At 34.8% G+C, this 19,969-nt stretch overlaps 1 protein-coding gene across 3 annotated transcripts in view; it reads left to right on the top strand.

The window, feature by feature from the left end:
• Positions 1-19,969, top strand: part of LOC111052965 (venom carboxylesterase-6) — a 79,463-nt gene that overhangs the window by 2,652 nt on the left and 56,842 nt on the right. The window lies entirely within an intron of this gene.

Genomic DNA, 19,969 nt, shown 5'->3' with positions numbered 1-19,969 from the left:
GAAAACTATACCATTGGACCTATAGCAAACTATTATATATGACAGTTCATTGAGAATGTTCAGCAATAATAGAATGAAATTTAAATGGAATTTTTCAAAAAACATTACAAACGAAGAAAAATAACAAAATAGTAACTAGCAGTTCCGCCTGATAAAGATTTTTTTTCACTTTCAATTCAATATCCATTTTCAACTACAACAGCTACCAATTAGAACATTACTTTCTTTATAGTTTTCTTAACTTTAGTTTAACTTCCTTACTATTGCGGAATTTGATACTGCATTTATTATTCAGCTGTACATGAATAAAATTCATAGTTGCTGTCTCTACTTTCTCAAATGTTCCCCCAATATCAAATATTGAATGATTCTCCTAAAAAAAAATATTAAAGAGAAAAAAATCTCTATAGTATAATTGACCGAGTGGAGTGAGGTCTAAGAATCAAGTCTACGGTTTGGCATTTCTCTTAATGTTCAAATGTTTGAATGTTTAAATGTTTATATGTTGCGCATTAACGGCGAAACGCGGTAATAGATTTTCATGAAATTTGACTGGTTTGTTCCTTTTTTGATTGCGCATCGACGTATATACAAGGTTTTTGGAAATTTTGCATTTCAAGGATAATATAAAAGGAAAAAGGAGACTCCCTCATATGCCAATATTAGAGTAAAAATCAGACCATAGAATTATTCATCATAAATCAGCTGACAGATGTATGGAGAAGCCAGTCTATTGCTGTATTTCCATAAGGTCTATAGTTTCAATCAGGTACTTGTGGATGAGAATACTGCGTGAGGTCTACTGTTCACAGAACTACTAGTTATTGTATGAATGTATTGTGACAACTCACGACTTCTTGATAGGCACCTCAATTTCCCATTCACTCGATCCCAAAAAATCTCAAAATCCAGATCAAATAGCAATGATCATTCACTCACTCATTCCATTAATCTACAACGATACATGTACTGTATAGTACGCGTCCGGTAGCTTTGCCTCCGAAACTATGTATATTGGCAAGTTATGGTTCGCGGGGTGATATTCATACTTTCAAAAAACATAGAGTAACTCCAGAGTACCTGAATCCCTAGATGAAGGAAGCTCTATGTTTTGGAACGGGTAGTATTGTAGTCTAGTTGCTCTCCGCCGATAGGTAAAGCTACAGGACCCTTACTGTATTTACCTGTTATATCTTATCTCCCCCTGGAACAAAATACAAACTTCAATGGGTTGCAATCTTGCTGGGGTATCTCATCATGGAGAAACATAATGCACAACACTTACTGACCACCCTCTATATTTGCCAAAGAGTAGAGAGAGAGAGTAAGTGTGAGTGTGAGAGAGTGAGGTGAGTGGACTGAGGTGATAGAATAGTGCACTACTAAAACACCCTTCAATCTTGTTGCCTATGTTGACAGAGCTCATCAATGCTAATCAAGGCTATCCCATCTTTGGCCCTTGTTTGTGTGAGAGAAAACTGTACACAGGGTTGAGAGATAGTACATGCCAACCCTAACCTGGAATCACCTTAGTATATCAGATCCAAAACGTCCTCAATCACTTTTCACTATCAACTTATAACCCTACTCATCCTCATCTTCATCCTCGTCCCAATTCTCTTCGTACTTCTCCTTCCCTTTCCACTTCTCCATCTTCTCCTCTCCACTTCCTACTTCTCCACCTACTCCTCTCACTCCAATCACAGGTTTTCCAACTTCATGGTCCTCAATTCATCTCCAAAAGGTCCTGATAACCCCTCCCCACCACACATAACAACGGGAGCCCCCACCCTCTCGTGAGCTTTAAATTAACCCTTTGGACTACAATGCCCCCTTCGTTGGAATATAAGGGATGAATTCTGTCCTACACGACGCTTTATAGGGTCCTCAACCCGTCTCTCACTAAAACATCTAAACACCCCCTCAATCAGCTTTAAATCAACCCTTTGGGGGTACAATGCACCCTCCCCTCTCCAGGTTGATGTGAGGGATGAGTCTGTGTCCTACATGATCCAATGCACTTCACTTTCATCACACCTACATGCCTTATCTCTTGCTAGTCACATTCACGTTCAACTGTCAGCTTTGTTCGGAAGGGAAGAATTGAGGGATTAATGAACGAATTGCTGACAAAATAAGTTAATCTCACTGGAGGACCATCCGGTTGTTATCTATCAGACATAAAACACATAGAGTGCTCCTCTATGAAGTGCTTAGATAGAGTAGATATTAGAGTGACATTAGTAGATATTAGACATTGGAAGAGAAGGATGTACTGCAGTAAAGTGATAGTAGATTCACTAGATTAAATCACATAAAATTTTTTCATTTATGTAGCTTATAATGTATGGGATAAACACACTAATATTTCGATAACTAACAATACAGCTAACAACTATCATAGAGTAATTTTCTACTATCATAGAGTCATACTGTTTAATTATTTGGGTAAAGATACCTAGATTATTTTGTCTCTGCTACAATTCAATTACATCCCACAAGATATCACCACTGATATATCTGTTCACCTCTAATATGATATCACCTACAATATCATGATGACTACTATATTCAAAGCCTAGTTAATTTACTTTGAACCATGTAAAAAGGACTTTGCATAACATTGAAATAATATTTTGTTGATGGTCAGCTAAGAAACTGTTTCAATTTATAAGTGCCACAGATTTTTCCATTTAAATGTCCCATCCTGCTTCATAGATTTTTCTGCCATTGACAACCCTGTTGAGTATTTAATCACCTCATGTGCATAATCAATAATATTATTTTCAACACTACCTACAAACTTGGGGCTTTTTTGAACTTTAAAAACTCGACCTGTTCAACTTGACAACTTAGTAATCGCTCTTTTTCTTCTTGCTTGTATAAATAAATATTGATAGATTGTCTTAATTGCAAAGAATTCATCGATAAACTACTTGACTTCTAACATATTAATGAAGAAGTACTCGTAACACAGTTGGAAAACCTGAGAAAATTGAAAGTACACATAATTTATTATTATCATAAGAGATCTCAGTGCATGAAAGAATCTTGAAAAAATAACACGAGTTCGATAAAATGTCTTATGATATCCTCATCCATGTTTAATTTTCTCAGCCATTTATATTTTCCTCATTCCAATATTATTATATTCCAGTTCATAGTATACTATATCATTCTCAATTATTCTTTTCTACTTGTCGCATTCTCTTCCATATCAAAGTCCATCGTTTAAAAAACTGGATTTCTCTGAAATTGCATGACAAGTCTGGTCTATTGACAAAAAACTGACTGATTTAACATTGTAAAGTATCGGAAATTTGGGTAGATAAAAATCCCTAACCGAAGTATTAATAGGTCTGAATAAAGTAACTGGCTAATATCGCCAAATAGATAACAATTAAGATTAGATAGCATCAGCTTGTTCTGGCTAAACGGTACAAAAAACCTAAAAAGGCTTTGAAAGAGTTTGTTGCTAATAAATATATTATTATATAAAATATTTTGAAGATTGAGGTTAGGTATATGCATTCAGTGATCGGCGACCTAACGATCGACCGAATCGAGCAACGTAGAATCTGACCAAAACCCCTTGGCAGAGCTCTATTGCAAACAAAACGGTATGCAATTTGAAAGAACACATGGTCGCGTGGCTAACTATAAGGAAGCATGAAATAAATATTAGTATATAGAATATTAGCTAGCATGTAGAGAGCATAAGTAAAAAACCTAATAAAAATAATTAAGTGTATTCAGGAAATAGGAGGTACCAGGCGCATATCGCAGCTACATGCAGAAGGTTGCATATGATTTTAAGATAAAGGCACATGGTAATGATTCGTGCCATAAATCTAGAGTATAAAGTTTAGCCTGTGATATTTTACTGATTTCAATTATTGTTCTATTTTTATTTATATTATATTTTTATCGCTCTTTATATATTTTTGCCTCGATCTATTTTTTGCATTATTTGTTTAATATATGTATCAAAATGTTTATGGTGTGCAATTTATTTTAATTCCTCAACACTATAGTATAAGTATCATATCTATATATATTTATTTTTTTTAATGAATTACAAGAGTTATAGGGGAAGCTCATACCTGGGCCTATAAAGATTTTATGAGACTGAATCCTATTAAAAAACCACGACCTGATTATATAATTATATCAAATATTCATGCTCTACCGACTGATGCCAAGCAGGAGGCTAATCGTTATTTAAATAAAGAATAACGTGACAACATATACTATCATGATGATACATTTTTGTTTCTTCTTGAAGTAGTATCATTCTTGATTTGAGCGTGTTCTTTTCTCATCCAGTGGAATAATCTACATAATTGATCATTGAAAAACCGAACCTAGTTTTATCCGTAAATATTTTTCCAGTTCTAATTCTCAGTGGAATACATGAACATATTTATTGAGATTTTTACTTTCCTTGCCCTATTACCATTGGTAAGGAAAGTATTGCTTTCCGAAAAAAATTAAGGTACCCCAATTTCTATACGTTTCAAGGTCCCCTGAGTCCAAAAAAGTGGTTTTTGGGTATTGGTCTGTATGTGTGTGTGTGTGTGTATGAGTTGAAATTTGGAACTTCCCCTATAAGGATCCGACACGAACAATTTCGATCAAATGCAATTCAAGATGGCGGCTAAAATGGCGAAAATGTTGTCAAAAACAAGGTTTTTCGCGATTTTCTCGAAAACGGCTCCAACGATTTTGATCAAATCTATACCTGAAAATTTCATTATAAAGTTCTATCAACTGTCACAAGTCCCATATCTGTAAAAATTTCAGTAGTTCCGCCCCATCTATGCAAAGTTTGATTTTAGATTCCCAATTACTAAGCTTCAGATACAATTTGAACAAAAAATTTCAAGTGGAAAAGATTGAGCATAAAAATCTCTACAATTAATATTAAGTAACATTTTCACCTAAAATTGGAAATAAGCTCGAAGTTCGAGAAAATATTATTCAATTTGCAAACTGTTGGCAAGTGTTGATTCTTTCAAATCATTCACTATGAAGAGATAGCAGACTTTATGTGTCTGCAGCGTTATTGTCCTGTCACCAGCTGGCTTAGATCTTTGAATAGTAGACTTTAGATGCGCGTGAACAGTAGCGTTAGTTGATCAATTTTCATAAATGCAAGGAAAGTTGTGTGAGTGCGCCAGATTTTGTTTATTAGGAATGGACCTGGCTCAGTATATTACTGGAAATTTATAAGTACTCCAATCTGAACTTCAATTCCTCATTTTCACTCCTTTTGAATTTTCCTTTTTCTCCTCTTGGACCTATTCACCAATATTCCCATTCCAGATTTTCTTCTGGTTTATTTCGCTATTTCCACTCTTCTAGACTTCTACGTGGTCATTTTTGCTTCCAAGCACCTGTGATAACATTTCGACTCCAATACTATCTGAATATCGTTCGGAACTTTCAGTCAAATAACCAGACTCAACTTCTCAAATAACTGCACTACCCACTATTATATGAATAGAAGACCCATGCTCAGCTCAAATGCTAGCCAAGAATTGCTTATTCAACAAGTTCTCTGCCATTTTCCCTTCCCTCTCCCTTTCGAATCCCTTTCTCACCCATCACCCTTCCTATTCTCCCCCTTTTCTCATCCATGCCATTTCCTCACTCTTCCATCCTCCTCCCTTACCCCTCCCTTTCCCCATTCCCTTCCACTCCCCTTATCTTCCCTTTCCCTTTCCCTTTTCTTCTCCTTCCTTCCCCCTTCCCTTCCCCTTTCCACCCCCTTCCTTTTCCCTTCACTACCCCTTCCCTTCCCCTTCCCTCCCCTGTCCCTTTCCCTCCCTTTTCTCTTCCCCTTTCCATTCCCTTTCCCATCTCTTCCCCTTCCCTCTTCAATCTTTTTTCTTTCCTTCCACTTTCTCTTCCCCATTCCCTTCTCTTTATTTTCCCTTTCTCACCCTTTCCCTTCCTATTCTCCTCCCTTTCTCGTCCATGCCTTTTTTATTACTTTTTCCTTTCCAATCCCTTTCTCGCCTTTTTCACTTTCCTCCCCCTTCCATCCCCCTCACCTTTCCTTCATCTCTGACTTCCTGTTTCCTTCCTCTACCTCTTCTCACTCCATTCCCTTCTCCTCTCACTTTTATCCCTTTCCCTTATCTTTACCATCCGTTTCCCCTTTCCTACCCTTCTCGCTTCATTCCCTCTCCCTCTCACTTTCTCCCCTTCCCCTATTCATCAAACTCCCTTCCTCCCCCTTTCATATCCCTCTCTTCCTTTCCATTCTAAATGGTGCAAACTCCAAGTCCACAGAAACTTGGGTTTCCGTCTGGTGGTCAATTTTCATGTCGGTTTTCCTGAAAGTTTGCCGACGATTTTCCGGCAATGATTGGTCTGGTAAATTGTCTCGCTGCATAATAATGCGAACTGAACCCGAATGGGAAACTTGTACTTGGGACTTGAAGCTTCAATGTCCAGTTTGATCCAACTTGAATAATAATGTTGGGGTCAGTTATTGTGGAATAGAAGCGCTTGTTAGAGCTATTTACTTCAGATGAATATGCTTAATATTCTTTAATTTAATGAGAAATACATATCAAGATATTATTGACTTCCTATTTCAATTATGTATGCTCACATTTCCACATCTTTGATATATATTTCACCTGTTCTGTGGTGTCAAAATACGCTGAGGTGTCTACAGTGTAGCGGCAAAGGTGGTTCCAACATTTGAAGAGTGTTGAAAATAATGTATGTATCGGACAACAAAGTGGAACGGTTATATACATACATTCCACTTAACACTAAGTGCGGGTTGCACCAAAAACGGAAAAGCCTTTTTCGATACATACATTATTTTTAACACTCTTCAAATGTTATTAAATTAAATTATTATTTAATTAATCACGGTTTAAATTAAACCGGCTTCTGTGCAAGCTTGAAGCCGCCACTCCACTATGTTGTGGTCCATAATAATGACTTATTATAATCGTAAGTTGTTTTTCTTGTTCTATGTAAGAATTCAAGATCTTGAACAATGGATGGATCTTTCCATATTTTATCACTAGTTCTCTTCAAGCCACTGTTATTATTCTGTTGTATTATCCTATGAATTATATGAATCACCTTCCATAAAAAGGTATGTTTAGTATACATCTCAACTTCATTTATGACGTTCTTGTACTATTCATAGTGCAACTTTACATAAAAATGAAAATCCAATGTCACCTGTAACTATAATACTTCGATGACATTCGAATTTCACACACTATTTTAATTCAGGTGGTATTTATCCAACAGTGAAATACATGAGAATGTGGGCTAGATCAACATGAATATAACCCAGTACATGAGTTGGGTGTGTCAAACTAAACCCACATGAATGTATCACAAAGTCAAAGAGCACAGCTATATGAAACATATTCTCATGTAGCCTACTACTAACCAACTTAGTTGCCATTTTCAATGAAAATCTTCATGAATTAACGTATTTTGAATCTCACATACTGGGAAATCCCAATGTTATACGAATTTAAAACTTTCAAACACTGGAAAATCGGCTAAAGATACAAGTCACAGGGAATATCCAAATAGGAACTGAACATAGTCACAAGTGATTTTTTTAAATATTCAGGCGTACCTTTTAAGGCTTCTGGATTAGAATACGTAATGGACGTGTTAGCTGTAGTAATATGATCTCTCACCTGTACACTTCTCAAATAGTTTGTAGTTTTACTTCAACTTATTCTCGTAATATACTGCAAAATTCCGCATATTTATATTCCAAATATACTGTACATTCCTTTCATATCTCCTACATGAACGCTGTAATTTACTTGCCTCTATCCTCTTATAACATGTATCACCACTTACCATTCACATGTTCTGGTCTATGTAGAAGTTTTAAGTTTTGAAGGGGTTTGAAGTTTCAACTTGATGAAGAGTCAGAAGTCATAAAGTCATGAGTCCATGAACATGAATTCGATGTTTCCAAATTCATAACGAGATTCAAGAGCAAATCCATCTAGTAGAATGACCATGAACATAATGTCCAAGCATAGATGAGTTGGCTTAGTAGTATGAATGACATTTTTGGATCAGACTCTTGTTCATGCACATTTCTCAAAAACATCTACACCACATTGTTCAGCCGTACATGTACTGCATTGAAACAGAGCTTATCACATAACTGCTGGTCTCGGGTTGAACATGTACTCTTAAAATCAGTCAAACTAACGTTGACATTATTCGCAGCTTTGACATACCTAGCTGATGACTTTCCAGCTATATTATGTAGACCTTTCATTCACTTTTGGACTATTCCTACCTTCAAATCCGATCAATATTAGGTGAATGCAGGTCAGTTATCAAAAAGCTTACTCAGGTTGATCTCAAACTGATTCAGTTCAATTTATTAATTTCATTTGCTTTGATAATGTGACAATGATTTCTAGGCTTAAGCCTGCATTTCAGTACAATGATTATAACGATCAATACGACAAATAAAATAAATAAATAAATGTTTGTTTCCAACCCACCCCCCCCACCAAAAAAAAGACTGAAACTGAAACTTCAAATCAATTACAGAAAATATTAGATAAATTACAATTACATACAAAAGTTAGTTACAATAAAAATTTCTTTTAATGTGTCCTCTACATGTTTAGGAAATTGACTCACTCCACTATGGCGTAGAGTAGGTTTTGTTAAATACGATCAATATTAAGAGAATTTTAATGAACTGTGTTTTCTGTATCATTGAATGAATAAATTAAATACTGGTGAGTTATCAAAAACCTTACTCAGGTCAATCTTACACTGATTCAGTTCAGTTAACTCATTTTAGTTAATAATGTGACAATGGCTTCCAGACTAAAGCCTACATTCCAGTACGATAGTTATTGATCGTACAAATATGAAAGCTCACGCTAACACACGAAAAAGAAAAGTTTTAAACAGTAGAAAATTGATCTTTTCCGATGATTCAATTTCAATTCAATTCAATTTATTATTATTAAAAACATACATAACAAGAGAAAACAAAATTACAAAGAATTTGAAACAAATAAAACACAATAAAATGTTACAAATATAAAAAACCATGGGCTTTGTGGTTGGGTGTGTTGGAGAAGAGAAAAAAAGAGAGGAAGATACCTAGCCAACTATGGTTTCCCATGTAATAGGCCGGCAAAGAAGAGAAGAGAAGTAATGAGGGAAAAATGTAAGGGAGAAATGGGGGGAAGGAAGAAAACAGAGGAATAGGTACTCAAAATAAAGGTAAGCGAGTCCACTGAAAAATGAAAAAACAATGCTGGAGCAGAAATCTCGAGTCATATATCTAAATGGAAGAAGAAATTACTGTATGTCCAGTTTTTTATATCCAGTTTAATTTTTCCGCTGATCTTATTGTCCATGAGAAAGTGATTTGGAATGAGGTTTAGTATTTTAGTACCTATGAACCTATGTAAATTAACTGCCTCCTTATACATTCAATATTAGTGTTATAGGTTACATATTTGTTAGCAGTGGCCCTTAGATTATAATAATTAAGTGTAGAGTTTATTGTGAGAGGAAAATCGGATCTATATTTTATCAAGTACTCAATTACGGTTTTTATGTATAATTGACGTATAGTCATGACCTCAAAATCACTAAAAACCATATCCGTTGGATAGAGCCTGGGTTTGCTTAATATAGTTTTAATTATCAGTTTTTGTGCTACAAATAATTCAGCAATATGACAGTTGAAACAGCCTCCCCAAACAACTATGCCATACTGCAGAATTGACTTGACTAGAGCATGATACATCATTTTCAGGTGGTTCTTATTAAGAATTCTGTTAACTTGGTAAAATTTAAAAGATAAATATCTAATTTTTCTACATATTACTGATGAAGACATGTTTTGTAATTCTGTGATATATGGAAGTTCTCACATTGCATATACGAGTTCATCGTACTTATAATAAACGTAAAGTTTCGATTCCGAAGATTCACTCCTAGTTACTCTCCCCGTTTACAAGAAAAAAAAATCTGGTGTGGCGCACTCACACAACTTTCCTTGCCGTTATGAAAATTGATCACCTGACGCCAGTGTTCCTACGCATCTGAAGTCTACTATTCAAAGATTTGAGCCAGCTGGTGACAGGGCAATAACGCTGGAGACACACGAGATCTGCTATCTCTTCATAGTGAATCATTTAATAGAATCAACAGTTGCCAACGGTTTGCAATTATTGGATAATCACATTTTCTCGAATTTCGAGCTTATTTTCAAATTTAGGTGAAAATGTTACTGAACATTAATTGTAGAGATTCTCATGCTCAATCTTTTCCACTTGATTTTTTTTGTTTAAATTGTATCTGAAGCCTGATAATTGAGAATCTAAAATCAAACTTTGCATAGATGGGGCAGGCCACCTGAAATTTTTACAGATATGGGACTTGTGGCAGTTGATAGAGCTTATCAATGACTATTTTAGGTATAACTTTGATCAGAATCGTTGGAACCGTTTCCGAGAAAATACAAAAAACCCTGATTTTGACAACATTTTCGCCATTTTGGCCGCCATCTTGAATCGCATTTCATCGAAATTGTTCGTGTCGGATCCTTATACTGTAAGGACCTTACGTTAATTTCAAGTCAATCCGTTTATTGGGAGATGAGATATCGTGTACACAGACGCACTTACACTCATACACACACACACACACACACACACACCACACACACCACACACACACACACCACACACACACACACACACACACACACACACACACTCACACACACTCACACACACACCTTAACTTTCTCGGAAAGCAATACTTTCCTAAATATAGGAATATAGGTAATAGGGTAAGGAAAGTGAAAAATTAGTTGAGTAGGGCCTAGTTGATTGATGGGTTGAAGTGTTTCTACCGCTATAACTGAATCAGACAGTTTAACATTATGAATACTTATTTATACGTAATTATATTCATCCATCAATGATAGAAATACGTAATAAAATTATTATAGAATTATTATGAGGAAGGACAATACAGGCTCAGCACTTACTAGCTCTTTGTATTTGATATGTAATAAAACGCAAATAAATGTCAAAAACACAATCAAATACGAAATTTCTTGTATAAGAAGGCATCTCAAACGACTCCCCACCACCCTTAAAACGGTGTTGAGAGCTCCCCCTTTAGATTATATAATACAGTTGTCAAGAAGGGTGTGAAGGGTCATAGAACTCAACCCCTCACCATAAATGTATTTTCCTGACTCTCGAATGTCCGAGATCGGAAATTTCCCAGAGGAAATTAAAGCTTTGATTTATATTCTAATTTTTGCTCGCCATCCGTCCCTTGTACAGTAGTGAGCTGCATATAAACAGCCAGCCCTCGACCTCGACAGAAATGAGGAGTTATGATGATCTTACTGCAATTGCTTCTTCACTTCCAGTTCTCGCTCTTGCATCAACACTGCGACTTGGGTGTTTTCTTGCCAATTTTCTTGTATTACTTTTTGATTTCTCAGTCGTCTGCTTCATATTTCTCTTATCTATGTCTTCTTCTTCAATCTCTCATTGCCTCATGTTTTGCACTGTTCACGTAATAATATAATATCTGGGCACCGAGCTTCGTTCTGGAGTACAAAAGCATAGTTTATATCTATTTATTGATACACAGAGCACAATTCTTTATAATGATTGGGGAAGGAACAACAGGCACAGCCCAAAACTGTTTCTTCCCCGAATTTTGATTTATACACTATAAATAGTCCAAAAAGTAGGTTATGTTCCATAAACTTTTGAATTTTAAGTCCAATAGAAATTGGACTTATTTAAAGAAAAATAAGTCCAATTTACTGTCCGAAAATTTGAAAACAGGAACGTTTTGAATTAAGATTGTTTACAAACAAAATTGAATACCGTAACAAAATAACACTCACTAATCACTTAAAACTGTAAATATAATGATTATCTTTGAATATTTTGATATTCTTTAATTTAGAATGATATACTATGTTTGTTACAATATTTGTTAATATAAATAAGAAAATATTGCATCTTAAAAAAATCATATAATTGGTCATGTCAACAAAACAGATTATGCTGATCAAGTCGACTCATTTCTTGCCAAATGATATTTTTCGTGAGATCAGCTGATTGAGCAATAGTTCAAGAGCTGAACATACTTCTGTCTCACTCCCACACACGCACTCGCATCTTCCATTATCGACAGACGACGAAATTAGCAGCTGTTTTTCCAAGGATAAATAGTATTATTATCCTGTTATTTACATTCAGCGAGTTTTCCCAGGGATGAGACCGAGTGCAATCGAAATTTTATATTATAAACCTACTATGTTGCAAATTCCGCTGAATTCGTTGGACGTACATGAATAAAATAAATGTATATATACAGAAACTGCTTGCTTAATATGAGATTACAACAATGCTCTACCCATCTCAATGATTTTTTCTAGTACATATTGTGATGTGGTAAATTGTAAATCCTTTATAGATGATATGATGTTCTTGATGTTTATAAGGGCGGTTGCTAAAGTTCCTATTTTGCGAATAAATTCACAAAATATTAAGGCCGTCCGGCTCGCAAAATTGCTGGGTTCAAACCGTAGCTCTAGCTCAGTGGTAGATACATGAATTTTCCAAATATAATTAACCACCATAAGGTTCAATGACTGGTGATTAATAGTTCTTACCGCTGCTTCTATGAAGTTCTTGAAGAATACCAATAAGGAAATCAAAAGGATAGTTGATTGATTGATTGATTGATTGAGTACTTTATTTATGTAGATTACAATATATACTGGCTTATACACTTATATACAATAGCTTACAATACAGCAAAATTATAGATGAATTTACATAATATAGACTAGGAAAATAACTATAGAACTGTATATGATATGAAAAAGCAATTTGTAATATAATAACTATAGGTAATAATCATATTGTTATGCATCTACGTAAATTGGCGGAGCTTTGGACATATCAATGTCCATTCTTTGGGAAGAATAATAAAAATATCCTCCCCACTAACTCTCTACCAAAACGTTAATTTCGTTATTTAAACTAAGGATTTATTTATTAATGGAAATATTGTAAAAGTTTTAATCAATATGAATATTGAAGAGAAAAAAAAAACCGAAAATTGATAAAGTAAAATAATTATATAGGTAGATAAGATCAAATAATTGATTAATAAAATGAAGTAGGCTGAAAGTAGATCAGGGTTATCAAATTTCAGTAATATACAGCAGTATGCAGTGGATAATTGAAATAACATGAGTTTATATAATATATATATATATATATAATATATATATATATATATATATATATATATATATGTAAGTAGTTGATGACTGATTATCAGTAACCATGTACAGAATAGAGAATAATAAAGACCAACTATGGTTTTTTCCAGTTGATCCTTAAAACGCTTGTCATGAATACAGGTATTCACCAATTTATCCCTCTGAAATACCTTAGAACTTACAACGCCAGTTCTTGAAGCTCTCTGGATCCTTATATGATATAACTGGAACCTTATTAATATAATTATCAATATATTTTTTCGGGCGGACTAGTATGACTATCATCAAAGGATGATAAGCACTGAATGCTCTTAATAAGATCGATATCAATTGATTCAATAATTTTATATGCTGCCGAATATTTTTTCTTGGTACTAAGACAGCTCAAACTGTATATCACGAGATGAATTAGGATAAAATAAACTTCTATGATTTTGTATGCTGACATAAAACACAAAATATATTCCCATAAAACAATATATGTAAAATATTCTTATATCTATAATTTTCAATGTATATAAATTCTTCAATAGTTGAACAATTATCACAGGGTTTACTAGCATTCGCTGTTGTGAGCTTAAAAATTTAAAAATTTGTATTTAATATTAATACATGGACTTCAAGTCAATTCCGAATTCTACAATTTAAAACCTGTTTGGTCTGCAGATTCAATAGGACATGCTTTGATCAATTAGCAAATAATAATTATAAAATTAATATTTAAAAAAAATAATAATCTCAGTGTTTTTAATAAGTCCGTGCCGTGCATGGAAGTAAGCTTCCTACATATATCAAATAAATTCATAAAACGTTCTTGTAAACTATATGATAATATGCAACACCTTGCAAATTTTCCTTGACTTAAATTAATTTATATAGCGCTTTGACTAATTCCCCAACTCTAATAAAAAGGCCTTTATAAAACGAGCTCGTTTGATCTGACATTCACATTAATGATGTTCTTGACGGTCTCGTAGAATGAATTAATTATTTCCAATATTTAATTATGCAGGTCCTTTTCGTCTCGGCTGGGCTCGCGCGTGGTCCAGATTTCTTATAGTTTTATTTACGTATTACAGATATATTTATGGGAATTGATTACAATTACGAACTCTTCAACAACTCTTCACAGATAAATAAACATTAATTACAAATAGTTCACATTTAAAAAAGGGATTGGCTTGATAATTTTTAAAATTAAAAGAAAGAAAGAACCCTAATTTCCATGTGCATCCTTTCAGAACGAGATCACAAGCCAGAAGAAAGTGGTTTTCAGAAAAATTTTATCTCTTCCTTGAATGATTTGTAAGCTTCTTTCTGATTGGCTTTTAATTTAACAAACTCAATACAATTGGTTGCTTCAGATTCAGGGTTTCTTCAACTTTATAATAGAAAAATAAATAAAAGTTTTCATATAAATATATGGAGTGATTGTCTTAAACTATTCTGATAAATAAATCGCGATATACGATGCTATCATGTAACATATATTTAATTTTTTATACGAGTTTTGTATATTCTTGATTTTTGTACTTTTTTAGATTGCAATAAATATTTATGCAGCAATAATAGTTGTCCCTATTTATTTACATAAATCTTCCTCAGTATATATAATACATCTTTTGTGAGTAAACTAAATTCAACTTGTACTGGTTGATCGAACAATCAGCTGATTCGTTAGGTATTGATTCAAATAACTATCGATTTATTCTAGATCGATTGATTCATTTAAAAGTGTAAACAAATAATTCTAACCTCAAATGTACATGCAAACTTTCATTTTTTATGATCTGCCAATAATAAATAAGCCGCTTTATAATTTTTAATTCTGCCAATGGATCCTCATTATTGTTGAATCAGAATTATGCATGTTTTTTCTTATCATTTTAGATAATACGATTACTCTTTTATCACTAACAACATTCGATTTTACTTGAGTGGTTCTTTGACTAGGTTATCTTTCTTTTCCATTTTATAATTCTATTAAAGTTCAATAGTTCATTTCAAAAATATTTTGTGGTGCTAAAATACCACGTGACAATATGAATATTTTGCTAACTTAGGCTAGTTACACACACATCGACTTTTGCAAGTACAATACTTTTCCTACAGTTACGTTGAAAAGTGGCCATTGCTGCACTGATTACAGAACGCAAAGAATCACTTTTCCGCTCTAGTGCGGGAAAAATTTTTCTGCACTCCAGATTTGCAACATGGCAACGCAAAATACTTAGTAGGTTATATGGAGCAACAGTGCAGCAAAATCAAAATGAAGTTGGTAACAGTGACTGCTGTGGCTGCTATAGTGAGCAACGAAGCACAACGCGCTAATTATTAAGTACCTATATATTATAACCAAGGACAGCGAGGACTTTAGGATTTTAGGATTAAGGTTTATATCAATAATAAAATTACACAGAAAAACATTTGATGCATTTCAGGCAATTTTACCCATAATTACCCACTTTTCACATTCAATGGTAACTGTAGGAAAAACTTAATGTGAAATACGTGCGCAAAGTTCCTCTGCTGCACTCAAGAAACCATTCCGCCCTCGCCTACGGCTCGTGCGTAAACGTTTCTTTCGGTGCAGCAAACTGACACTTTGCGCACTAGTTGCACAAATAACTATTGCCGTCTTTATAAATTTTATTAGATTGAACAGATGATGTTTATCAAGTTCCGTTTGGTCTGATAGAATACATAAGGACAGCGAAATCTCACGTCCCAATAATAATAATATTATCCAGTGACCTGGCTGGCTCAGGTCTGGTGTCAAATCTGGTCACAACTGATCAATTTCGGGAACCCTAACATGATCTAACGACTGCTCATTAGACAGCTGGGACCGACGACTTGACATGTCCATCCGAAACACGGATTAGATCGATGTGTGCTTTACATGTCAGGACCAACCATCATTATTATTCCGTTATTCATGGTTGGCCTTCTTGTTCTGTTTTATTATGTTAGATAATTTATTATTCTTGACTTTCATCTTCTTGTGTTGTGTAAGTAACAGAGGGAATCGGGAACATAACGTTATACTTTCAATATTATTTCTTCGTTCCCTTTCCATGCCACTCTCTTTAGAGTGAAAAAATGAGAAACATAAATTTTATAATGTTTCATCATTTTTCCAAGCATTGATAGTCTGTTAGTCTGTTATCTCTCCTACCTATCGATATCCCTTATCTCATCCTTCTCCATTTGGTAGAGAGTTAGTGGGGAGGATATTTTCAATATTCTTCCCAAAGAATGGACATTGATATGTCAAAAGCTCCGCCAATTTATGTAGATGCATAACAATATGATTATTATCTATAGTTATTATATTACAAATTGCTTTTTCATATCATATACAGTTCAATAGTTATTTTCTTAGTCTATATTATGTAAATTCATCTATAACTTTGCTGTATTGTAAGCTATTGTATATAAGTGTATAAGCCAGTATATATTGTAATCTACATAAATAAAGTACTCAATCAATCAATCAATCAATCAATCAATCCTCTTCCTCTCTCATTTACCTATCCAAGCTTCTGTTTCCTCTTTCTCTTTCAAAATGTCCATCTTGCCAAACTTCGAATCGCGTGTTAATAAGAAAAAAAAACAATCTATGAAGCCATACCATATGTTAATATAGAACTATAATCCAGACAGAGTACCTCTTCGAAACAGTTGTTAACTGGTAACTAAATTAATAATTTTGTCAGGTTGGCATTAAGTTGAGTTGACTTTGTTAGGGTGCCAACCTAACAGATTATAATTGAAAAAAGGCCATACCATATGTTAATATAGAACTATAATCTAGACAGAGTACCTCTTCGAAACAGTTGTTAACTGGTAACTAAATTAATAATTTTGTCAGGTTGGCATTAAGTTGAGTTGACTTTGTTAGGTTGGCACCAAGTTGAAGATTGAAATGCATTTATCGCGGAAAAATTGATTGTGCACTGCTACTTCAATCGGAGCTATTCCTGGGAATACTATTACTAGCCGCGAGGCTCGCTTCGCTCGCCATATCGGTCCACCCAGGGGGCTCCACCCCCTGGACCCCCGACTGTGTCGTCCAAGAATGAGATCAGCAGGCTCGCTTCGCTCGCCTGCATTTTTCATTCGAGCATTTTTATCATATGTTAAGACGATCCAGTCGGGGGTCCAGACAAAACGTCTGGCTAAATGGACATGGCGAGCGAAGCGAGCCTGACGGCTAGTAATAGTATTCCCAGGAATAGCTCCGATTGAAGTAGCAGTGCCCAATCAATTTTTCCGCGATAAATGCATTTCAATCTTCAACTTGGTGCCAACCTAACAAAGTCAACTCAACTTAATGCCAACCTGACAAAATTATTAATTTAGTGACCAGTTAACAACTGTTTCGAAGAGGTACTCTGTCTAGATTATAGTTCTATAATAACATATGGTATGGCCTTTTTTCAATTATAATTAAGAGAATAAGAAGAATATACATGCTAAAAGACGAACTTTAAACCCTTGAAAGCCACCCTTAGAGTTAAAATATTGACAAAAGATTTCTTAGTGTGCCTCTAAAGGGCCAACTGAATATACCTATCAAATTTGAACGTTTTTGGTCCGGGTAGATTTTTAGTTCTGCGAGTGAGTGAGTCAGTCAGTCAGTCAGTGAGTGAGTGCCATTTCGCTTTTATATATATAGATAATGTTATTTCAGTCTTGATAATATAATAATAATTTCTATTTCCCATCTAGAAGATATAAAACCGGTCAATCTTGGGCAAAGTTATGAAAGAAAAATTCATAAGAATTCAATATTCGTTTTCATTATTTTTCACCAAACCTGTATCGAAAAGCGAGAGAATATGATGGAGAAATGAAGTGTTTGACGGTAACAGTGTTGAAGTGATAGAGAGAGAAAGTGAGAGAGCGAGAGAAATAGAGACTGAGAGAGATCGGCAGCTTTCTGAAAACGTGTCAACTAACAGAAAAACCACGAAAGACCGATAATCGTGAAACCTGAACGCTTAATAGGTGAGTCGTTAAGCAACCCTGGAAACCTCCCTTCAAAACATGCAAAACACCCCGCCTCCCAGGACACCAGAAACCATCAAGAATCATGGAGTGGCAACCCCCTTTATTCGAGGTTCGATACTTCCCAGGAATTCCCCATACAGTACACATGACGGAGTTTGATGAAGCTTATAGTAAGGGTTTGCAAATTCCTTCATTCAATTCTCTCACTCTCTCTCCCTCTATTTCGCTTCCGCTGTCTCATTTTCTTTCTTCCTTTCACATCCATTTTATTCGCGAAAATTTTCCGATTCAAGATAGCGAACGAGGTCTGAAGATCTTGCTACCAACGGGAACGTATGCTGCTTGAACTGTAAACATTTGCAATTTGTGGGTTCCTTCCTGCTTTTGTCTCGCCTTCTACTTTCTGGTATGTACTAGCATGTTAGAAGAAGTACTAGCATATTATGGAATATTGCACCTCATTATGCAAGGCAAAATAACAGGTAGGAGGTCAGTGGGGCGAAGAAGGATATCTTGGTTGCGCAATTTAAGGGATTGGTTCAAGTGCACCTCAAATGAACTTTTCAAGTCAGCTGTAAGCAGGGTGAAAATTGCCATCATGATAGCCAACCTCCGCCATGGAGACGGCACATGAAGAAGAAGACTAGCATGTCTCTTGTTACTTAAACTTGTTCTTACTTTTTCTACCTCTATCTTCCTTTCAATATCCTTCATCTTTCTCCAATTTCTAATATTCTACCTTCCCCTTCTTTGGTGATTTCATTCTCTTCCTCTTTCAAACATCCTGTTCAATTTCTCCTGCCTGTATTCTTCAATTAACACTCGCATAATTTTACTTATTCAACTTCTTTTTCTTCTGAATTACATTTTCATCAATCTTTTCTACCTCTCGAGGCTACTCCTCATCTCTCCACCCCCTTTCTCAGCACTTCTCCCCTCTTACCTTTTTCACTACCACCTCTCTCATCCTTTTCTTTCTTATCCTTCTTCTTCTTCTTCTTCTTCTTCTTCTTCTTCTTCTTCTTCTTCTTCTTCTTCTTCTTCTTCTTCTTCTTCTTCTCTTCTTCTTCTTCTTCTTCTTCTTCTTTCTTCTTCTTCTTCTTCTTCTTCTTCTTCTTCTTCTTTCTTCTTCTTCTTCTTCTTCTTTCTTCTTCTCTTCTTCTTCTTCTTCTTCTTCTTCTTCTTCTTCTTCTTCTTCTTCTTCTTCTTCTTTCTCTTCTTCTTCTTCTTCTTCTTCATCTTCTTCATCTTCTTCATCTTCTCCATTTTCGTCAGTAGGTCAAGGTGTCAATGACCTGCTAAGCTATAAATATTATGCTGAAAGTTGCATTAGTTCTTCTTCTCTCTTCTTCTTCTTCTTCTTCTTCTTCTTCTTCTTCTTCTTCTTCTTCTTCTTCTCTCTTCTTCTTCTTCTTCTTCTTCTTCTTCTTCTTCTTCTTCTTCTTCTCTTCTTTTCTTCTCTTCTTCTTCTTCTTCTTCTTCTTCTTCTTCTTCTTTTACTTCTTCTTCTTTTCTTCCTCTTCTTCTTCTTCCTATTCTTCACCTTATTCCTCTACCTGTCCCTCTTCTTTACATTTTTGGCTTCTCCAATATCCGCTACTTCGCAGCAGATACGCAATACGCTCACCATCCTTC

The sequence above is a fragment of the Nilaparvata lugens genome, chromosome 12 (assembly GCF_014356525.2).
Source record: "Nilaparvata lugens isolate BPH chromosome 12, ASM1435652v1, whole genome shotgun sequence".
NCBI lineage: Eukaryota > Metazoa > Arthropoda > Insecta > Hemiptera > Delphacidae > Nilaparvata > Nilaparvata lugens.
The sequence above is the reverse complement of the archived record's forward strand: the minus strand, read 5'-3'. Positions and strand labels throughout refer to the sequence as shown.